Raw genomic sequence first — 25202 nt, forward strand, 5'->3', positions numbered from 1 at the left:
TGACTTGAAGGTTGTACCCAGAGAGTGGTGCTAAGTGTCTAAGATGTCTAAGTGGTGGCTGGTGATGAGGGGTGTTCCTCAGGGATCTGTCTCGGGGCCAGTACTATTTAATATCTTTGTCAGCAACATAGAAAATGCTATTGAGTGCACCCTCAATAAGATTACAGATGACACCAAGCTGAGTGGTACAGTCCACACAGCAGAATGAAAGGATGTCATCCAGAGGGACATGGACAAGCTAGAAAATTGGCTAGAACCTTATGAAGTTCAACAATTCCAAGTACAGGGTGCTGTACATGGTTCAGGACAATCCCGGACAGGAGGATAGACTGGGAGAAGAATACACTGAGAACAACCCTGATGCAATGAAATTGGGGATTCTAGTGGATGAAAACATTGACATGAGCCGGCAGTGCACACCTGCAGCTCAGAAGGCCAATTGCATCCTGGACTGCAAAAAACCAGCATCATGGACTGCTGTTTAAACCAGCTGAACAGCATATAGCTTCCTTTTGTTTATGAAAAGAATGTTATCACTTTAGTTTACCAAAAGGGGAATTACTATCAAGAACTGGGGATGGGAGCAAGTTTTATGAAGGGCACAAAAGCCCATTGGTACAGAATGCTTTCCGCACTACTTTCCTTCCCTGGTTCTCTTCTGACATTTATTCCTGACTTTCTTACAAGAGAAAGAGTGGTTGTATCCACTTCCTTGTTCTAGTACATAGCATTGTAATCTGATACATAGCTTGCCAATAATTTTGAAAGAATCTATAGCAACCTTTTCTGTTGACCTTTTCTAAATCCCCTGAGTATCTGGTATGTCATGTGACAGATGTCACATAAATAAATCATGACAAAAAGAAAATAAAATAGTTGTATTTTATAAGTTGTATACCATTAAGAAAAGATTTTAATAGTTGTATACCATTACAGATCTATACACATCTCTTTGATTACTGCTTTACAGGGATGATCATATGTATCTGTGCAGCTGAATTTGCCTTAAATTTGCAGTGTGTGTTTCATTGCAGCAGATATTCACAGTTTATTTTGAACAGGCCACTTGGAAGGAATATAGGGACATTGTCAGTGTATGTAGTGATGCAATGAGGAAGGTCAAGGGCAATGTGGAAGGTCAAGGCTCATTTGGAATTAAATCTGGCAAGGGATGTCAAGGACAACAAGAAGGGTTAGAAACTGGCTGGATAGCCGGGCCCAAAGAGTCGTGATAAATGGAGTCAAGTCCAGCTGGAGGCCAGTTACTAGTGGCGTTCCCCAGGGCTCGGTGCTGGGGCCAGTCCTCTTTAATATCTTCATCGATGATCTGGACGAGGTCATTGAGTGCACCCTCAGTAAGTTTGCAGATGACACCAAGCTATGTGCATGTGTTGATCTGCTTGAGGGTAGGAAAACTCTGCAGGAGGATCTGGATAGGCTGCACCGATGGGCTGAGGTCAACTGCATGAAGTTTAACAAGGCCAAGTGCCGGGTCCTGCACCTGGGGTGCAATAACCCCAAGCAGAGCTACAGGCTGGGAGATGAGTGGTTGGAGAGCTGCCAGGCAGAGAAGGACCTGGGAGTGATGGTTGATAGTTGGCTGAATATGAGCCAGCAGTGTGCTCAGGTGGCCAAGAAGGCCAACAGCATCCTGGCTTGCATAAGAAACAGCGTGATCAGCAGGTCTAGGGAGGTGATCGTCCCCCTGTACTCGGCTCTGGTGAGGCCGCACCTCGAGTACTGTGTTCAGTTTTGAGCCCCTCGCTACAAGAAGGACATCGAGGTGCTTGAGCGGGTGCAGAGAAGGGCGACGAAGCTGGTGAGGGGCCTGGAGAACAGGCCTACGAGGAGCGGCTGAGAGAGCTGGGCTTGTTCAGCCTGGAGAAAAGGAGGCTCAGGGGCAACCTTATTGCTCTCTACAGATACCATAAGGAGGCTGTAGTGAGGTGGGGGTTGGCCTGTTCTCCCACGTGCCTGGTGACAGGACGAGGGGGAATGGGCTAAAGTTGCGCCAGGGGAGTTTTAGGTTAGATGTTAGGAAGAACTTCTTTACTGAAAGGGTTGTTAGACACTGGAACAGGCTGCCCAGGGAAGTGGTGGAGTCACCATCCCTGGAAGTCTTTAGAAGACGTTTAGATGTAGAGCTTAGGGATATGGTTTAGTGGGGACTGCTAGCGTTAGGTCAGAGGTTGGACTCGATGATCTTGAGGTCTCTTCCAACCTAGAAATTCTGTGATTCTGTGATTTATATTCATAGAACTCTGATATGTACCGTCTGTAATACAGTTGGAAAAAAATTCTTTCTGCACTGTTTTTGCATTATCTATTGTCTATCTTACCTATTTCAATAACAAACGTATGGATCATAGTGGATCACTCAGCATGTGATTGTACACTGTAGCTAATCAAGATTTGTGTTTAAACATGAGAAAAATGCTGAATAATAAGAATGGAAATTGTGTGATTTAAATGACATTTTTTCTTTAGAGATTGCCCTGATATTACCTACAGACTTGCACTGCATAATGGCAAGTACATAGAGAGATTTGCTATTTCTTTCTCAAAAAGTATTCAATGCTAGAAGTGAGTTATAAAAGCTTGAGAGTATCAAGTACATATATAGTGTAATGGCAAGGATCAGAAAGATAAGCACATGGAGGCTAGTCAGCATGCATTCACCAAGGGTAAATCATGCTTAACCAATCTGATAGCTTTCTATGATGGACAACTGGATGGGTAGATGCAGCAGAGGATATTGTCTGCCTTGACTTCAGTGAGGCTTTCAAAACAGTCTCCCATAACATCCTCATAGGTAAGCTCAGGAAATGTGGGATGGACAGTGAGGTGGACTGAGAATTGGCTGGATGGCAGAGCTTGGAGGGTTGTGCTTAGCAGTGTACAGGAGTCTAGCTGGAGGCCTCTAGCTAATGGTGTCCCCCAGAGGTTTGTATTCGATCCAGGCTTATTTAACTCACTCATCAGTGACCTGTTTGGTGGAACAGAGTGCACCCTCAGCAAATCTGCAGATGACACAAAACTGGGAGGAGTGTCTAATACACCAGAGGGCTGTGCTGCCGTTCAGAGGGACCTGGAGGTGCTGGAGCACTGGGCAATGAGGAACCTCATGAAGTTCAACAGAGGAAAGTGCAAGGTCCTGCACCTAGGGAGGAATAAACAGATGTACCATTACAGATTGGAGGTGATCTGCTGGAAGGCAGCCCTTGGGAGTCCTGGTGGACAGCAGGTTAACCACGAGTCAGCACTGTGGCCTTGTGTCCAAGGAGGCCAGTGGTCTCCTGGGCTGCATTCGGAAGAGTGTTGCCAGCAGGCTGAGGGAGGTGATCCTCCTTCTTTACTCAGCCCTGGTGAGGCTTCACCTGGAGTACTGTCTCCAGTTCTAGACTCCCCAGTACAAGAGGGACATGGAGCTTCTGGAGCAAGTCCAGTGTAGGGCTGTGAAGATCATTAGGGGACTGAAGCATCTGTCTCATGGCGAGAGGCTGAGAGAGTTGGGCCAGTTTATCTTAGAGAAGGAATGAGAGGGAATCTTATCACTATATATAAATACCTGAAGGGAGTCTGTCAAAAGGATGGGACCAGACTCCTTTCAGGGGTGCTCGGAGACAGGACAAGAGGCAATGAGCACAAACTGAAACACAGAAAGTTCCCTCTGACTATGAGAAAACACTTTACTGTGAAGGTGACAGAGCACTGAAACAGGCTGCCCCACAGAGGTTGTGGAGTCTCCTCTGGAGATATTCAAAATCAGCCTGGATGCAATCCTGTGCAACATGCTCTAGGTGACCCTGCTTGGCAGGGGTGCTGGACTAGATGATCTCCAGAGGTCCCTTCCAACCTCAGCCATTTTGGGGTTCTCTTATTCTGTGATTCTCTGAAGGAGAGTTTCAGGCTCATATCAAAACCAGTATATTTTTGGAAGCTGAAAGCAGGGAGACTTTGAATAGGTGTTTATTCATAGGTTCAGGGAAATCAAGCCTAATATTGTTTCTATTTTACTTTTTCTTTAAAAAACAAAACCAAACAGAAAACAAAACACAAAAACTCACAGATGCATTTTATATATATATAAGAAGTATTGCATATAGAATGTTGCTTTTAACATTTAAGCCAAATGATTAATATGTTTAAAGATTCTAGTTGCATTCACGAATTGTACATACAAATTTAACAGAGGTTTTTAACAAGCCGTATTTTTTTTTTTTTTTTTTTTTTAATAACTGCTTTGTTAGCCTTTAGTTGAAGATGGATTTGTCTGAAGAAGTCTATTAACCCTATCTCACATGGAGATCCTGACAAACTCAGTGTAAACAAACTCCTGCATTGTTGTGTTACACAATGGCATTTATATAACTCCTCACTCTTTTAGCCAAAGCTCTCCTGTTAATTTATTTCAGTTATACAGATTAGCAGTCCCCACTAGCAGTGTTATAAAACATTACTCAGAAACACATTTATTACAGAATTGGCAGACAGAGGATTCTTTGCAGTTCAATTCTCTTGTTGATTCATTCCATTAATCATAAATTATTTGATTGGAATGTCAAGATCTAGCAAGACTGTTCTTTTGTTAAGTTGGAATAGTGTTGCAAAGATTGCTGTGCACTGTAATTGGGCTGGAAATCAAGCTTAACCTGTAATTCTCAGCCAAAACCAGCATTCTGTTGATACAGCATTGATGGCAGCATTCTCTTGATATACAAAATGATTTTCAGTTTAGAAATTGATTGTCAGTATTTACAACAAAGGCACAATAAATGCCACTTGAAACACATTCAAGAATGTAATTCAAAGAATACTTTTAAGATAAAAGCATTAAAATATAGAAGGTGGTTATATTTATAAAACAAGACCTCCAAGAAAGGGAGTTGTAATGGAAAGACCTCTAGTTCTTTAATTGCAGCAAATGTAAAGACTACAGGTGGCTGTGTTGATTTAAAAAATACAAAACCACTCTTGTAGCATTAGTTCATATTAGCAGCATAATTCCCATGCAACACAGTTCCTATGCAGCATACACCTGCATGATTGTGTCAGTGCTGGGTTATATTAGGAATGCTCTCACAGTAGGCACATGCATGTGTGTGTGCATGTCTGTGCAGACACTCTCATGCAGGTGTATCTGTAGTGGCTTGACCTTGGTAGACTGCCAGAACTCCATCCAGCCATTCTTTTGCTCCCCCTGCTCAACAGGCAAAAGGGAGAAAGTACAATTAAGTTGATGGGTCATGACAAGTCTAGGAGTCCACTTAGCATGTATTGTCATGGGCAAGGCTGACTTGATGTGGAGAAAATAAATTTAATTTTTGCTAATATAAAATAGGGTAGGGTGGTGAGAAATAATAACAAAACAATAAAAACACTTTCTTCTACACCCTTTTTTTTCCCAGGCTCAACTTCACTCCTTCATTTCTGACTCTTCCACCTCCTCATCCTGCTGAGTGCTACAGTTAAATGGGGAATGGGAACTGTGGTCTGTACAAAACAGTTCACTGCTCCTTCCTCCTCACACTTCTACCCTGCTCCAGTGTGGCCATATTGCTTTACAAACAACAGGGTTACAGTGCTTTGCAAACTCCTCGCACTTCTCCATTTCTCCAGTGTGGGGTCCCTCATGTATACTAAAATCCTTCCTGAACTGCTCCAGTGGGGTCCTTCCCACAGGCCACAATTCTTCAAGAACTGCTCCATCACAGGTCCTCTCCAGGGGTACAGTCTTTCAGAAACTTCAGAATGCACCAGCGTGGGGCTCCAGTGTGCCACAGTTCCTGTCAGATGCATGCTCTGTGGGCAGCAGCTTTCTTCAGGGTATATCTGCCTGCTGCAGTGCAGAGTCCTCTGTGGGCTATAGAGTGGGTATCTCCTCTGACATCTTCCTCCTCATGGGCTGCAGGGGCCAACCTGCTTCACCGTGGTCTTCTCCATAGGTTGTAGGGGAATCTCTGCTCTGGTGGCTTGAGTACCTCCTCCCCCTCCTTCCTCACTGACCTTGGTGTCTGCAGGGTTGTTTATTACACATTCTTCTCACTCCACTCTCTCAAAGCTGCTTATGAAACCCATTTTTTCATGTTTCTTACATCCATTTCCCTAAGGCACTACCAAAGTCATTGGTAGGCCCAGCTATGCCCTGCAGTGGGGGCTGTTGAAACCAGCTAGAAACAGCTGTGTTCGGCACCAGGCAGCCCCAGCCTGGCCTCAGAGAGGAGGCAAGCATCAAGCTTCTGCCAAAACTTTCCCATATAAACTGATGCACATGTAAAGGTGCTCACATGGCTTCACAGAGTTGGGACACTGAAGGATTTTTGAAGCAACCTTATTGTATGATAACATAAACAATCATCTCCACTGCAGTCACCTCATTTTCTATTTCTACAGAATCATGCTGCTGAAACTCATAGGTATCCCATAATTAAGATGTCATTTCCTCACTAAACCTGGCCCAGTGGAGAGTTATACTGCTTAATAAGCATGTTTCCATCATAGAAGCCACCAATATCTAAAGAAACGGCCAAGAAAAATCCGATGTCACTAACCCCTGAAGTTTAACAAATGCTTGTCAGGGGACTTCCTTATCTATTTATTTTTATTTTTATTTTTATTTTATTTTATTTTATTTTATTTTATTTTATTTTATTTTATTTTATTTTATTTTATTTTATTTTATTTTATTTTATTTTATTTTATTTTATTTTATTTTAAACTGATTTACAGTTATTGAGAATTTGAAACTTTCCCTTGAGTTCCCTGTCCACAGCAGAGAAAATCACTTCTACTTCACGTGTTTTGGAGAAGTGGTTTATCACAGAGCTTCTTTGAAGACTGCCATGGAAGCAGGCTACCAAAACATGAATAACAGTAGATCATTGTTCTGGTTTGGAGTATTGGTGCTGAGAAGGATTGTGTGTCGCAGAGAACATGTACATATTATCAAAATGAGCAATTTTAGTTTCCAGTTTCCATTTTTCCTCAAAAACATTTGAACAATCTGATTACTAGTAGTGCAGAGAATCGATTTTCAACATCTTGCCCACAGTTCCTGTGGGCTTTGGTTTTCTTAAAGCTTCTGTATATCTGAAGCCTGACATACAGGAAAAAAAAATGTTTTAGAGTGTATACAAGTATCATGATTCTGTTTACAGTGCTTTATTTGTGTGGCATCCTCTTGTAGTGCAGGTGGTACATGTATCTATTATTCTATGTCTTGTGTAGTATGTTTTATGAAACTTCATCTGCATGCAGAAAGTGTTTTTATCTTAGGGAATAAAAATTGAAATTTGAATTTGTTCATAAAATTATTTGGTTTTATCCATCAGGCTATCAGCCTCATAAGTTTGATATATGGATGTCATGATTTAACCCCAGCGGGCAGCTCAGCACCACTGCTACTCACACACTCTCCCTAGGTGGTATGGGGAAGAGAATTGGAAAGGTAAAATTCTGAGAACTAGTGGGTTGAGATAAAGACAGTTTATTAGGTAAAACAAAAGCTGTGTTTGCAGGCAAAGAGGAACAAGGTATCCAGTCACTACTTCTTACTGGTAGCTGGTGTTCAGCCATTTCCAGGAAAGCAGGGCCCATCATTCATAATGGCTATTTGGGAAGACAAATGCCATCACTACAAATGTCCCTCTCTTCCTCATTTCCAACCACCCCCACCAGTGTTTATTTCTAAGCATGATGACACATGACATGCGACATCCCTATGATCAGTCTAAGCCAGCTGTCCTAGCTGTGCCCCTCCCAGCTACTGGTGCACCCCCAGCCTCCTCACTGGCAGGACAGTATGAGAAGCTGAAAATTCCATGGCCCTGTGCAAGCACCACACTGAAAGAACTAAAATGTTTTTGTGTTACTATTTTAACAACAACAACAACAAAAATCAAAAACACAGCAACATACAAGCCTCTACAAATAAAAATAACTCTATCCCAGCAAAACCCAGGACAAGGGAGCAATATTGAGGGCTTTTATTTTTACCATAAACCTTCCCCGTGGAGGTCTTCCATAGAGGTCAAGCAGATTACCGACCAGTTTCCAGGTCAAGCAGATTAATGACCAGTTTCCAGCCTAGGAGATCATGCAAATTATGTTATCAACAGACTTCAGTATCATAGACATTCTTCCACCCTTTGTGGTGGTTTTACCCAGCTGGGCAGCTGAGCTCCACTTCAACCGCTCTCTCACTCCCCCCCTCAAAGGGGGAGAAAATATGATGAAAAGGGCTCAAGGGACATGGAAATCACTCAACAATTATCGTCACTGGCAAAACATACTCAGGGAAATTAATAAAATTCATTACCTATTACTGACAAACTAGAGCAGTGAATAGCAAAAAGCAAATTAAAAACACCTTCCCCCATCCACCCTCTTCTACCCCAAGTAGCACAGGGCAATGGAGAATGGGGGCTGTGGTCAGTTCCTGAAACTTCATCTCCTCTGCTCCTTCATGGATTCCATGCTCCTGCATCCAGAGTTGGTGACTCAACCACTTCCCTTGGCAACCTATTCCAATGCCACACAACCCTTTCAGTAAATAAATTCCTCCTAATATCCAATTTAAACCTCCCCCAGCACATCTTGAGGCCATTTCTCTGTGTCTTATCACTTGGTGCTTGGGAGAAGTGTTCCTCTCTACAACCTACTTTAACGTAATTGTCAAATACAGAAAAGTCTCACCCGATCCTTCTTTACTACAAGCTATACAATCCCAGCTCCCTCAGCTGCTCCTTGTAAGACTTGTTCTCTAATGTTACAAGGAAGAAAGAAAGATTTAGCTTAAGTAACAAAGTGCAGAAGATGAGATCTGTGAAGAATGGAAGTTGCACTGAATGAATTTATAAAACTGAAGTAAGTCAAGCACAAAGTCTTCAGAACTGCTTTTAAGTGTTCTAATCTACAAAATGATCACATTAGAGAATATCTTATACACTGTTTAAAATGAACAGGCAACACTTGAAATGAGCCAAACCCACAACATTAGATTTCATAATGAAAGAGATGTGTCAGGGGTGTGAAAATTGTATCATGGGACTGTTCTGGGGCTGACCAAGATTCCGTGGATTCAGTCCTCTGAATTAATAATTTCACTGAGATTTACTATAAACAAACAAACAAACAAACAAACAAACAAAAAACCCACCATAAATGCCATACTGTACTTTCCTACCCAAAGCAGTAAAATTGTGAGTTAAAATACTCAGAAATGCTACAACGAAATTTAATCAAATTTTTACTGCCTATAAATTTTAATCCCTAGTTTATACCTGTAGCTGATAAATGGGAGCTTCTAAACACACACCTTCTCTCCCTCCCCCTACCCATTTATTTGGGAACACAAAATGAACCAAGTGAAATTCAGCTGATCATAGAATGAAAAAACCTTATGTTACAGATGAACAAGGCCATGGCTTAAATTCTGAAAGTCAGATATTTGCAGAGGCGTATTGGTGGAAAATAATTTGTAAGCAATTATTAGAATTCATTCATCAAAATATTTGCCTAATTTTCACAAAACCATTTGTTGTCCAATTTAATCTCATTTCATGTGAGTAGAAGATGTAAGTTTAACATTTTATATTTACAGAGTAAATAACCTGTGGAGTTCGTACTATCCTGACATCAGATGAACACTGAAGGGTTGAATGAATAGATGAATATATTAGTGTGAATAATATTTTTCTATCACCTAAAGAGAAAGATGTAAAATGACAGACAGCTGCATTTTCCCTTTGGCATTTTTGAGACTCTCACTCTCTTTTAGTTCAGTAGATGCTACATATTGCAAGACTGATTTTCCTCTCTCATTAAGGTTGTTGAAAAAGGGCTTTACTGAGGAAAATATGTTGATATGAAGGATTTTTTATTTTTTATTTTTCTTGTTCTTTTCTTTGTTGGGTAGTTAACCAATACAGTACATAGATGGATTAGTGTAGGATGGAAAATAATATGCTTGCCTAGAGTGAGTACTATTGGAACATAGGGTATTTGTTGAATGATACTACTTTCATCACAAATTGATATGTCTGATGCAAAAAATGTTTATTAAGTTCAGTCATCTAAAACCAAGGTATTCTATGTGTAGAGTAAGCATGATTTTTATAGTGAACTGATAGAATCCTAGAATCGTAGAATATCCCAAATTAGAAGGGACATGCAAGAATCATAAAATTCAACTCCCAGCTCCACACAGGACCACCCAAAAATCAGACCATATGTCTGAGATTACTGTATGCTTCTTGAACTTTGGCAGGCTCTGTGCTGTGACCATGCCCTGGAGAGCCTGTTAAACTTACTGACAACCCTCTCAGAGAAGAACCTCTTCCTAACACCCAGCCTGACCCTTCCCTGTCCCAGCTCCATGCTGTTCCTTCGGGTCCTGTCGCTGTCTGCAGAGAGCAGAACTCGGTGACTGTCCTTGTGCTCCACTCGTGAGGAAACTGTAGGCTGACATGAGGCCTCCCCTCAGCCTCCTGTTTTCTAGGCTGAACAAACCAAATGACTTCAGCTGCTTCTCATACTTCTCTAGACCCTTCACCAGGTTTGTAGCCCTTCTTTGGACACTCTCTAATTGTTTTATGCCCTTTTTATACTGTGGTGCCTAAACTGGGTGGATCCCATCTGGACCCATGGACTTGCGACAGTCCGGGTGGAGCAGCAGGTCTCTGTTTACACCTAAGCTCTGGCGGGTTTCTTCTGCTCCCCATCCCAAACTTCCAGACTGGGAGGCTGAGGCCTTAGGATAAGTGGTCTGGCTAGTAAACACAGATGAAAAGAAGGCATTAAGTACCTCAGCCTTTTCCTTATCCTCAGTGGTCACATTCCCCTCTGCATACAGTTAAGGATGGAGATCCCTCCTTGGCCTTCCTCTTACCGTTAATGTATTTGTAAAAAAATTGTTTTCCTGGCCATATTAGCCAGTTTTAGCTTGTGCTGGGCTTTAGCCTTCTTGATTTTTTCTCTGCATATGCTGGCAACTTCCTTGTACTCCCTTCTTGTTGCTTGTCCCTTCTTCCACCAGACATAAACCCATTTTTATTTATTTATTTTTTTCTACTGGACACTCAGCATATTGTTGGTGTTTGCCAAGCCCTCTAATTTGTCAAGATCTCTCTGCAAGGCCTCTCTACCCTTGACAAAGTCAGCAGCTCCTCCCAGTTTAGTGTTGTGTATCATATTCAGAATACCTATACACATATAATGAAGATATGGTCAAGAAAATAACTTTCAATATTTTCCTTTGTTTTGTTCTCTATTATTTATGGACATGAAATATGCATTTCTGATACATGCAAAATATATATTTTTTTCAAATGAAATTCTTGTCATTTGAATTTCAGTCTTGCATGGGTATAGGAATCTTGTTCTGATAAATCTGTGTATCACAGACAAAATATGTTAATGAGTTTCTTTTTCTTATGTTTTGTTTATTTATTATTATTATTATTATTATTATTATTATTATTATTATTATTATTATTATTATTATTTTATAAATTACACAGGTTCCTTATGAAATATTCATCATTACTTTTATTCCTGCCAGAGAAAATAAATCTTTGAATTCCAGAGAATGCTTTAAAGGGCATTTCACATAGTTTAAATAATGAAAAAAATATAATTTGAAGTGCTATTAGTCTCCAATTCATATAACTTACTGGGTGTAAATCATAGGCCTGAGAAATCAGTTCATTTTGCATCATGCATCAAGTTTATAATGGCTCAGAATTTATGTACCCAATTTCTCAATTTTTTTACTCTAACATAAAGAGTAGAGTTTCTCCCTAAGTTACATACAGCTATTTTATTGACAATTTTTTTTTTTTCTTGCAAAATTGTCTCTTGCATTTGAATTGGGTAAAAATATTTTCCCAGTTTTGTGTAAATTTTCATGGTTTCTGAAAATGTCTGATTTGTGTATGGAGGAGCTTGACACCTGACACTTCCGACCTTATGGATTTTTTCTTTGAGAACAACGTGCCTGGTCTTACACTGTAGCTCTTAATTCCATGATTAGCATATTCAGTTAGGATTCAAGAGAAAATGAGAAAGCTGTAATCTACTACTTCATGCACTGAATTAAGACTGGAACTTGACTGGAACATCTCATCTCATGAAAGATTTGTCCCTACGTTTTTTTTTATCAGTCCTGAAATGTCTAGTATTCTACAGAACTGACTGATTCCAGTAGGAACCAAATGAGAAAACAAAACAAAACAAAACAAAACAAAACACAATAGCCTACTGGTGGGTTAAGATAAGAGTCTATTGATTCTGGATTTCCAATATATCATTATACCTAGATTGTTGGAAGGTAGGGTTGTATTTACGATAGTTTGTGATTGCAAAACAGAACTTTTCACTCGGATTAGTCTAAATTGAATCATTTAAGGAAAATCTTTTTTGAAATAGTAAGTTGCTATTTTATAAAAGGAAAACTTCAATCAAAATGTCTGAATTCTCTACCTTTTGTTTGTACTGAGTTATTGATTCAGAATAAAGGAATGAAATTTGAACAAGAAATCTGAATCATGAGTTTTTTCAGAAAATCAGAATCGGTTGTACTTTATGTTTGTTTGTTTGTTTGTTTTTTAGTCTCTTTACTTGCAAGAGGATTCTATACATTAGCTTTGTTAGCAAATACATGAAAAGATACCATATTTTGCACAGGTAACATATTGTAGAATCTATGTATATATATTGTTTTAAAATCCCAGTTAAAGAAATAGGAAAGAATCCCACCTTAAATATGGATCAATTAATTATGAAACATAGTAAAGTGTGTGTGTATATATGATTAAAAACATAAAGCATATATTGATGTAACATCTATTTTTCTTGCATTCTGAATTCATCTTGTCTTCTCACCAAAGCAAATGCGATCCTAATACGTGTGCACTGAGTGAAAAGGTCAGTTGATCTTTGACTTAAGAGGCATGAAGATGTTCTGTGCCAGCTGATTATAATAAAGTATGGAATGAGATAATGGATATCTTCCCACATTTCCTCCCATATAAATCCACAGCAATACATTATAGAGCTGGCAGTATGTCACTGAAGCTAGTTACTGCACTGTGCAAATTTCCATATAGAAAATTTACAAGGAGTACTATATCAGGTCAAGTGAAAAGTTCGGTTAATCTTCCTCCACAACTGAGAAAGCCTCAACCAAGCTGAAGGAGAGTCAAAAGATGGAAAAAGCAAAATTATAGCATACAGAAATATTCATCCTGCATTGCAGAATGGTTTGGGGAAAACGGCTAGTATATTCTGTGGCTATAACAGGAAGACGTAAAGATTCGGTACTTAGGAAACTTCATCTACTTGAAATTTGAGATATGTGTCATAGAGATACAATGTTCTGTTACTTGATTTTCTTTTCAGTAGTCTCTGTGCTTCATTCCAATGCACTGAATGGGAGCAGCAATGGGGGGAAGAGAGATGGGAAACCACAAGGTACAAATCACAGATTCTTAGGTGGTCGCCCTTCATTTCACCACCTCTGAAATACTTTGAAAATACTTTGAAAAAAAAAATCAGCAGTGAACTTAAATGTTTCATCCACACAAAATGTAGAGGTGAAAATCCAGTTCTGACAGAACTTCTAAGGTTTGTTTCACATTGTTAGCATCAATTTGTTTCATAGTTTCTTTCTATCACACAAATCACAGAATCACACACAGAATTTCTACCATTTTTTTTAATAAGTCTTGTGAAATGAGAAAATAGTCATAGTTTGATTGTTCTATGTTACAGCAATCAAACAGCATGTCAAGGAAGTTCCCAGCAAGATTGGACTACCCATAAGCTAAATGAAATTGGTATTCATTTTCTCAATTAACAGAAAATTACCTGAATATTTTAGTGTTATGTGGTATAATTTGCACAATGGGTATAGTGGATAGCATAGTCAAAAAGCTTCTTGTAACAGATTACTTGGAATAAGGATTTTATGTGATATTTGCATATGTTACAATCACATTCATCATTTCCGCATGAAGCTAGTTATTATTAGTATATAAAAATAGCTAGCTATATGCAGATGAACTGAGAAAATTATGTATTCAGCAGGTCATCTCTGTGTGCAAATTTACCCTTTTTAGAGATAACAGTAATTTCTAGTGTAAATTAAATGGACAGTTTAATTATTCATCTTTGGCTGTTCATGAAAGATCAGGTCCTGAAGTCAATCCTTTATCTGATAGGACTATGCTAGGTCTGCTAGGACTCAAAGGTAGGATTCCTTGCATATGAAGTGACTTCAATAGTCTCCAGTCACTTAGAAATAGTTGAACTCAGTCTCTAAAAATGCAATCAATTACAGTGCTCCTATACAATATTGTTATAAGGAGAGCCCAACTTTTTTATTTATGGCCATATGTCACCTACTTTTATTGTCTCAGCTCCTAATAAAGCTACTGCTATTTGATTAAAAGATAAGTCTCACACTAATGGAACACTTTACTCATAATTGTATGCAGTATGAAATTCAGAATGAAATATTCAGACCAAAACTGTCTTCAGCCAACGTCTGCCTGTCACTTTGAAGAATGTTTCAATTTTATTTTACTGCTGAGTATATCAATATGCCAGATCATAGACATTCTCTTATTGTGAACAGAATATGATAAATAAATGTGTTGTATTTAGCTCTGCTATGGTTTAATTTAACAAAAATGTTGAAAAATATACTCTTTCTCATTTTAAGTAGAGAAAAGGCAGCTGTGCAAGATCAGTGTGGAAGGACAGATTCCAAACTACAGTTCTTTTAATGTCATATGTTAGAGAGATCTGAAATGAAGTGAAGATTGAGAAACAAGTTCAGGACTCATATAGTTTTCAACATTAAGACCAATTAGAGATAAGATTTAAATACATGTAAATAAATTAATAAATTAATAAAAGCCTTTTATTACATTATATAAAATTTGGTTGCAAAAAGATATCCCATACAGATAGTTCCCACTGTAATTCAAAGACTTCCATATTAATATCCTTCTGTAACTAATGTTCACTCAGACAAGAGAGCTGTCTCTCAATTGCCAGGATTTTATGTCATGTTGTGATTGTGAGGCCCTATTATGTGCAATAGAAAGACAGCATTATTGAACCTCCAGAACATTTCCTTGGAACTCAAGGGCTAGGAGGGTGACCTTTGATTTCTCCTTACATTTTGCAGGAAAGAATAACTACAGTTGTGTGTTGACGTCTGAGCAGGAAAGGAATTTAATCCCTGTAGTTTTGGAAAAACTTCTGAGGATATATATAGAAGGTGATAAAGCTCCTGGGGGATTAACTTTTGTTGATACTGTTTTGTTTTGTATACTGAATTGCTCTGTGAATTCATTTTCATCTGGTTTACATTTATAGCAAGTCAAATATTTCAATATGTAGCCAATAAAGTTCTACCTTATACAGTAGATGCTAAACAAATGCACCTGAATGGGGCTTGTTACAACTTGTCCGTCAACAAACTTTAACCTGTAATTAAGCAGGATTGAGGGCTGCAATCAGAATATTGCACTTAGGTTTTATATTACATTGAGATAATACAAGGGAAAATTTACTGTGCTATCTTCAACTCCCTATAATCTTTCTAACTTTGGTTTCCTAGGCCTTTCTCCCTGTCTCCTACTTGTTCTCCCAACTCAGTTTTTGAGTTTACATAGGGAAAGACTATCAAAATACTAATTTTCAAGGTACTGTTTTTAATATAGTATATATTATCTGACATAGGCCCTACAGATGAAAATAGAAGAAATATAGCAACTGGATGAATAACGATAATAGTTTGAGAATTTGAATTGGTAGTTAGAATTAAAAAAAAAAAAAAAAAAAAAAAGCAAAAGCAAAACAAAACTCAGAAGCCTGTATTTAAAAAGTGTCATTCTTTTTCTTAATAAATAAATAAATATAAATTTAATACTTTATTGCACAATAATAGACTTCAGCTCATGCTGAAGTGCTTTATTGCATTAGGACCAACACTTCTGTTTCGCAGTTTTCTCTACTAGGTGCCATCAGATAAGAACTTAATCTATGGTCTAAGAATGTCCTTTAATTGTGTCTCAGATTTTAAAAATCAATTTCACTGTGTCTTAGCTTGTGTGGTTCCAAAATTGATGTATATGCCTACGAAACTTGTTAAGTGTATTTTTGTAAATTGAGGTGTAAATAAAGAATAGACATTTTTATAAACTGAGGTGTAAATAATTATTAGACATACCATTGTAAGCTTTCTTATTTTCTACAGTTAGTCTGAACTTAGTAGTTTATAGTAGTGCAATCACACTGCTGAGAAAAAAAAAAAAAAATAAAAAAATTGTCTTTTTAAATTATGAAAACAACTATTTCACTGCAGCATCTTTAGGAAAAATCTGTAAATTTCTTCAGTGATCTATATACTCAGCTCATCTTTTGTGGATATGCGTGTTCTCTTATATGCTAATTCCTGATGAACTAATAAGGAGAATAGACTTCTAATTGTATGTGTATTCCTATTGCTGCAAAAACATACTTGTTCACTGTTATGGATGGCATTATACCTGTCATCAATATGACAACACTCATTTCCATGTTTAACTTAGTATTGTGTTTATTGCAGATCTATCTTAAAGATTCTGCCCTTTCTGATTTTCAATGCTGTTCTTTCACCTTCTGCAATTTTGGTGACTTAAGCACCTGCATTTAACAAAATCAAAAACAACCAAAACCAAAACCAAAACAAACAAAAACAAAGAAACCAAAATTAAAAAAACAGAAAATGAAACATGGTTTTGGAGGCTGTAAAAAAACTAGCTACTTAACACAGCCAAAGAAACAACAGAATTGGCAAAACTATGAAGGTGATTGCCTTCATTCTGCAGAAAGTAAGAGAGTGACTTCAGGCTAGGAAGATTGGAACAAAAGCCCTTTACTTGGATCTACTGAACCAAAAGGTAAAATATTTTGAGTACAGTTTGGCACATTGTTTTTGTGTGAATCTGTTAATAATGAAAAATGGTGTTTATTCATGCAAAAAGTAGTTGCTTCTTTCTCTTTCTTCTTTGCAATGGGTACCATGAACTAATTCAATGAAATCATGCATGGAATTGAGATGGTAAATTGGAGAACTATAGTTCAATTCCTCTTATAAAATAACAAGTAAGGACATTTTTAGAGGTGCCAGGTTGGAACAAACAGAAATATTTATTCACATGTTGTCAAACTTGGCTGGGATTTTTTTGACATATCTTTACTCGTTCAAGCTTATACAAGTTCAGAAAGAATTTGGACAAATTCATCAGAGAAAAAATACTAAAAGCTATTGCATACCAAGTTATTCTCTTATGGCTTGTGAAGTCCCTAAACTGAAAACTAATGGAAGCTGGAAAAGTTTACTGAAGTATTACTGTAAGTTGCCCTGCATGACAAAAGGATACCATCCTGGGTACTATTAGAGAGAGAGTACAGGGCAAGGTAGACCCTTTGTCAGGCTCTGTTTTCACAGTGACTATTTTGTCTCCTGTTTTTGTTTCCTGTTTTGTTTTGTCTCAGACCTCAATTTGTCTTGTGGTAAGTGATAAGGCGGTGATAAGGCTTATTTCTCTTCTCTGTAATGATATCAACATCCTCTGTTGCACACAAACCTAGTTACTTAGCAACAAACCAAACTGTAGACATCAGTCCATGTATAATAAGAACCTTAAATACTAACAGAGACTGGATTTAAAACCCCACAAAATTGATTTCTGTAGTTTGAGTTCTGAGGCTGTGAATTCTTCCATGAAGAATAAAGGGAACTAGAAATAATATCACTCTTGTATTTTGGGTATGTGATCAATGTTTATCTGTTTATTAAGTGCCTGTTAAAGACATGTGCAAGTCAGTGGTGGTGTCCATCTATTCCACTGCTCATTTCTTAATGCTTACAAATACGTGTTTAAAGACATGGCTGTCCCTTTGAAAAACAGATCAGGGGAAAACATGAGACATTAAGCATCTGTAGTAAAAGAAGTGCAATGATTATTATTATTATTTTTTTTTTCATTTTCATTGATCTTTGGGTCATAAAATCCTCCCCTCCCCTCAAATAAGCATTTATTAGTGACTCGGTATCCCTACTATAAACAATTACACTACAAAAATTAGCACACAATTAATGTTTAGATGTACAGTAGCTATGGACATGTGAACAATAACCACCAATTTAAACAAACAGAGTGAATCTGACATCAGTGAGGTTCATTACAAGTTGTCATTGACTCCAGCAAAGAAAGGATTTCCCTCAGAAAACTCAGGTACTGTAGCATGATTTTTTAATGGCCTGTTTGGTACAATTGTTTGAACTGAAACACAATTTTAAGAATAATATCACTATAGAAATAAATACAGTGATATAATTTTGGCAAAAGTAGTTTATTAAGTATTATAACTTGACATATTTATGTACGTAGTTGAGACACTCAAGAAAATCCATATCATTAAGAAAGACATCGAGGTGCTTGAGCGGGTGCAGAGAAGGGTGACGAAGCTGGTGAGGGGCCTGGAGAACAGGCCTACGAGGAGCGGCTGAGAGAGCTGGGCTTGTTCAGCCTGGAGAAAAGGAGGCTCAGGGGCAACCTTATTGCTCTCTACAGATACCATAAGGAGGCTGTAGTGAGGTGGGGGTTGGCCTGTTCTCCCACGTGCCTGGTGACAGGACGAGGGGGAATGGGCTAAAGTTGCGCCAGGGGAGTTTTAGGTTAGATGTTAGGAAGAACTTCTTTACTGAAAGGGTTGTTAGACACTGGAACAGGCTGCCCAGGGAAGTGGTGGAGTCACCATCCCTGGAAGTCTTTAGAAGACGTTTAGATGTAGAGCTTAGGGATATGGTTTAGTGGGGACTGCTAGCGTTAGGTCAGAGGTTGGACTCGATGATCTTGAGGTCTCTTCCAACCTAGAAATTCTGTGATTCTGTGATTTATATTCATAGAACTCTGATATGTACCGTCTGTAATACAGTTGGAAAAAAATTCTTTCTGCACTGTTTTTGCATTATCTATTGTCTATCTTACCTATTTCAATAACAAACGTATGGATCATAGTGGATCACTCAGCATGTGATTGTACACTGTAGCTAATCAAGATTTGTGTTTAAACATGAGAAAAATGCTGAATAATAAGAATGGAAATTGTGTGATTTAAATGACATTTTTTCTTTAGAGATTGCCCTGATATTACCTACAGACTTGCACTGCATAATGGCAAGTACATAGAGAGATTTGCTATTTCTTTCTCAAAAAGTATTCAATGCTAGAAGTGAGTTATAAAAGCTTGAGAGTATCAAGTACATATATAGTGTAATGGCAAGGATCAGAAAGATAAGCACATGGAGGCTAGTCAGCATGCATTCACCAAGGGTAAATCATGCTTAACCAATCTGATAGCTTTCTATGATGGACAACTGGATGGGTAGATGCAGCAGAGGATATTGTCTGCCTTGACTTCAGTGAGGCTTTCAAAACAGTCTCCCATAACATCCTCATAGGTAAGCTCAGGAAATGTGGGATGGACAGTGAGGTGGACTGAGAATTGGCTGGATGGCAGAGCTTGGAGGGTTGTGCTTAGCAGTGTACAGGAGTCTAGCTGGAGGCCTCTAGCTAATGGTGTCCCCCAGAGGTTTGTATTCGATCCAGGCTTATTTAACTCACTCATCAGTGACCTGTTTGGTGGAACAGAGTGCACCCTCAGCAAATCTGCAGATGACACAAAACTGGGAGGAGTGTCTAATACACCAGAGGGCTGTGCTGCCGTTCAGAGGGACCTGGAGGTGCTGGAGCACTGGGCAATGAGGAACCTCATGAAGTTCAACAGAGGAAAGTGCAAGGTCCTGCACCTAGGGAGGAATAAACAGATGTACCATTACAGATTGGAGGTGATCTGCTGGAAGGCAGCCCTTGGGAGTCCTGGTGGACAGCAGGTTAACCACGAGTCAGCACTGTGGCCTTGTGTCCAAGGAGGCCAGTGGTCTCCTGGGCTGCATTCGGAAGAGTGTTGCCAGCAGGCTGAGGGAGGTGATCCTCCTTCTTTACTCAGCCCTGGTGAGGCTTCACCTGGAGTACTGTCTCCAGTTCTAGACTCCCCAGTACAAGAGGGACATGGAGCTTCTGGAGCAAGTCCAGTGTAGGGCTGTGAAGATCATTAGGGGACTGAAGCATCTGTCTCATGGCGAGAGGCTGAGAGAGTTGGGCCAGTTTATCTTAGAGAAGGAATGAGAGGGAATCTTATCACTATATATAAATACCTGAAGGGAGTCTGTCAAAAGGATGGGACCAGACTCCTTTCAGGGGTGCTCGGAGACAGGACAAGAGGCAATGAGCACAAACTGAAACACAGAAAGTTCCCTCTGACTATGAGAAAACACTTTACTGTGAAGGTGACAGAGCACTGAAACAGGCTGCCCCACAGAGGTTGTGGAGTCTCCTCTGGAGATATTCAAAATCAGCCTGGATGCAATCCTGTGCAACATGCTCTAGGTGACCCTGCTTGGCAGGGGTGCTGGACTAGATGATCTCCAGAGGTCCCTTCCAACCTCAGCCATTTTGGGGTTCTCTTATTCGGTGAACTTTTTTTCCTATCATGTTTACATTAACATCTGAAAATTAAAACTCTTCTTACAGGAAGCAAGAAGGCTGTGCTGTGTATGTTCATTTAAAGTACAGCACTCCACAGAATTAGACTCACAGAGTGATTAAGGTTGGAAGGGACCTCTGGAGATCATTAGGTCCAACTCCCTGCTTAAGCAGGGCTGCTTAGAGCATGTTAGCTTGGACTGTGTCTGCATGTCTTTTAAAAATCTCTAAGGAGTGAGACTCTACAGCCTCTCTGGGCTACATGTTCCAGTACTTGGTTACCCACACAGTAAAAATTTCTTCCTGACGTTTGGAGTCATCCAGGCTGGAAAAGAGCTGGATCCACAAGTTTAACCACCAACTTTATTGACTCCCATCACTAAACCATGTCCCTTGTTTCTGTGTCCACATGTCTCATAAATACCTCTAGGGACAGGGATTCTGGCATTTCCCTGGACAGCTCATTCCAATGCTTGATCATCTCCTCTATGACAAAATTTCTTCTAATACCCAGTCTAAAATTCCTTCAGGGCACAACTTCAGACCGTTTCTGTTTAGACAGAACCTGTTGTGTTCCAGTTTGTGGCCATTGCCTCCTGTCCTGGCACTGCACACTGCCAAGAAAATTCTGGCTCCACTTCTGCATCCTCCTTTAACATTGATAAAAGCCTTCCTGAATCTCCTCTTCTCCAGGCTGAACAGTTTCAGCTCTCTCAGCTTCTCATTATAGGGGAGGTGCTCCAATCCCTTGATCATCTTGGTGGTCATAGGTGGACTCTTCCAGAATGTCCATGTCTCTCTTTTAACAGGAGACCCAGAACATAGTACTCCATGCCTAAACAATGCTGAATAGAGGGGAAGGATTACTTTTCTCGATCGTCTGGCTGTACTTTGCCTAATGTAGCCAATAATACTTTTAGTCTTCTTCATAGCAAGGACACATAGCTGACTCATATTCAGCTAGGATTCCAAGGTCCTTTTCTGCAAATCTGCTTTCCATCTGGGTGGAACGCAGCATGTAGTGGTGCCTGGGGTTATTCCACCCAAAGTGTAGTACTTTGCATTTGTCCTTGTTGAACTTCATGAAGTTCTTGTTAGCCCACCTCTCCGACCTGTTGAGGTCCCTCTGGCTGGCATCATAGCCCCCTGGTGAATCTGCCACTTCTCCTACTTTTGTGTCATCTGAAAATTTACTGAGGGTGTTCTCTATCCCATCACCCAGATAGTTAATGATGTTAAACAGGACTTGCCTTCTGATATTCTACAACACTGTAGGAAATATTATGCAGCAGTGATGGAATAAACCATCTACCTATTGGACTTTCTTGCATCATAATCAAAAGTTGGAAAGTTAGTATTTGGAGAATATTAACTCCCTTATAGGGAAGTAAGTCAAATCAAATATTTCCATTGCAAGGAGGAAGACTAAGTACCTATAATCTGTTCCCACTGCCATGGCTCATATAAATTCTGGTTAGGAGTTATAACTTCTTTGGTCTTTAGAAAGTCACATGGAAGAGTTCTGTAGCATAGTATCTGTGATTTTTACTTGTTTGAGCCATGTAAACTTCCCTTATTTCTTGTTAGGCCAGCCATGCTTCTGATCTTGTGTATTCCAAATTTGGTGGAAAATCTGCTCACTTTGTATGCTTTTTACCAAGAAAATAAAGAACTTCTCCTTGCAATGCAGTTTAAATTTATTTTATGAGCACAGCAGTCTGCATATGATAATATCTAAACAAAAGCTTTTAAATAGAAGGGATTAAGGGATATACATGTATATATATATTTTCTCATGTATATATATATTTTCTTTGCTAAGCATTGTTTTGCTACTAAATGTGTGCATACTACCCAGACTGCCTGTAACTGGGTGCTCTTCTGACAATCTATTCTGTTTAAGACTTACCATTTGTACTGAAGATATTTTTCCAAATATTAGCCCAAAACTGGGACCTCAGATCAAATTATGTGTTTTATTTATATGCTAGATTTACTGTAGATGGTTTCATCAGTATTGTAATCAGCAGCCTACTGGAAATACAGCTGGCAGTGCTCAACATACATCTATCCTGTTCATATATACTAGGGAAACTGTTTTTATTTTTATTTATTTATTTCTTTTTATATAATTTTTAAGAATTGACTGTTCCCTTTGCCCATGTCTAGAACCTATAAAAAAGAAGTTCTGGATCTTAATAGAAACATGCTAATAATTAATTATACTCTTGTATTTGGAAGAGAATTTGTAAGATTTCCATATTTCAAATGTAAGAATGGACGTTCAGAAAGATGAAACAGGTCTCTTCCAGTGACAGCATTACTTAAAAGCAAAAGTAGGAAGTGATGCTAAAAGCAATTAATCGTTTCAGGGTGCTAATAATTTCACGATGATATTTATGTTCTGTAGATATAATTAAGAGCTTTCGTTACTAAGTAAGAATTTCACAGATTTTCATTTTTATCTAAATGCCAGTAATAAGATGGAGAAAGTATGTATAGGAAACCATTTTTTTTTTCCATGGGAATAATAATCAAACAGGCTAAAGTTCAAAATTTTAGAAAATTCTATGATAATTTAGGAAAAAAAAAAAAAAGAGAGAGAGAGAGAAAATTACTCATTCTGTTTTCTGTGAGCACCTCTCATGGGTTTATGTGCAAGTTTTTGGTAGTAAGGTGGGCTGCAGGATGGCCTCTCTGAGCAGAGCCCAGCAGCTGCCCCATGTCAGATCACAGTCAATTCCAGCTGGCTCCAATAAGGAACTGCTGCTGGCCAGAGCCGAGCCAGGGAATAACACCAGTTGGGCCTCTGGGACAACAGATGGAAGAAAGTGAAAAAAAAAAACACACAGCATCTGGGAAAGCGAGGAGTGAGAACCAGTCCTGCAGACCCCAAGGTCAGTGCAGCAGGAGGGCAGGAGGTGGTCTACTCCGTGCTGGTGTGGCCTCACCTTGACTACTGTGTGCAGTTCTGGGCACCACAGTACAAAAAGGACATTAAACTGTTGGAGTGTCCAGAGGATGGCGATGGAGATGGTGAAGGGCCTAGAGGGGAACACATATGAGGAGTGGCTGAGGTCGCTTGGCCTGTTCAGCCTGGAGAAGAGGCGGCTGAGGGAGGACATCATCACGGTCTACAACTTCCTTGAGAGGGGGAGTGGAGAGGCAGGTGACCTATTCTCTGTAAATACCAGTGATAGGACCCACGGGAATGGTGTTAAGCTGAGGCAGGGGAAGTTTAGGCTAGACATCAGGAAGAGGTTCTTCACCGAGAGGGTGGTTGCACACTGGAACAGGCTCCCCGGAGAAGTAGTCACTGCACCAAGCCTGTCTGAATTTAAAAAGCAATTGGACTGTGCACTTAGTCATGTGGTCTAAACTTTTGGGCATAGCTGTGTGGTGCCAGAAGCTGGACTTGATGATCCTTATGGGTCCTTTCCAACTCAGGATATTCTATGATTCTATGATTCCAGGCACACAGCAGCAGTTCCCCTGCAGGCTGTGCAGGGAGAGGCCCCTGGTGGAGCAGGCTGTCCCCCTGCAGCCCATGGGTCCCACATGGAGCAGATCTCCACGCTGCAGCCCCCCCATGGGTGGAGGAGCCCCCGGTGGAGCAGGTGGATGTGGCCTGGAGGAGGCTGCGGCCCATGGAGAGCCCCCGCAGGAGCAGGCCCCGGGCCGGAGCTGCAGCCCGTGGAGAGGAGCCCACGCAGGAGCAGGGGGTCTGGGGGGAGCTGCTGCCCACCCGTGGGGGACCTGTGCTGGAGCAGTTTGCTCCTGGGGGATGGATGGATGGACCCTGTGGAATGGAGCCGTGTGGGAGCAGTGCTTGAAGAGCTGCTGCCTGTGGGCAGCCCCCGCAGGCTCAGTTTGGGAAGGACAGCATCCCGTGGCAGGGACCCCACGTGCAGCAGGGGCAGAGAGAGACCATGAGGGCGTGGCAGAGGTGAAGTGTCAGGGTCTGATTGGAGCCCCCATTCCCTTGTGCTGCTCTGAAAAAGAGTCAGAGGAAGGTGGATGGTAGGAGGGAAAGGTGTTTTTAGTTTTCTTTTATTTTCTCACCGTTTTTCCAGTTTTTCCACTGTTTTACTCAGGTGTACAGTCTGGCTATTAATGCGTTAAAAAGGCACAGAGACTCTAGAGATTGTTCAAGCACTTAAATCTCTCCCAAAGGCATCCCAATGGGAGGGAGAAGAGAGGCTCAGCCCATCAACTGATCCAGAAGTCAGTGTGGTATCTTCCCTAACACCGCCTCTCTCTTAAGCCAATTTATATTATTTTCTACCCTTTAGGTACAGCTTGAGTGACTCTAGTGAAACATGTCTTAGTCGTGATTGGTGAGAAGTTTTCTCATCTTCGTTTAAGGGTATAGGTTCCAAGAAATTCAGAGTGCATGCTCAGTGAGGGGTGGTCGCACCTCGGAGGCGGGTAGCTTTTGGGATGGAGGTGTGCTTTGGTATTATAATGATATTATAATGAGCAAAAGTACACTAGAGTACAACATTTGTCAAAAACATGACAGGGCATTGGCTCAGGGTAGCAAAGTGCAGCTTATCGGTCTTGGTGTGCACAAGAACAATCGAGTCTCCCTCTTGT

This window comes from Aythya marila, assembly GCF_965140915.1.
Source record: "Aythya marila genome assembly, chromosome: Z".
Lineage (NCBI taxonomy): Eukaryota > Metazoa > Chordata > Aves > Anseriformes > Anatidae > Aythya > Aythya marila.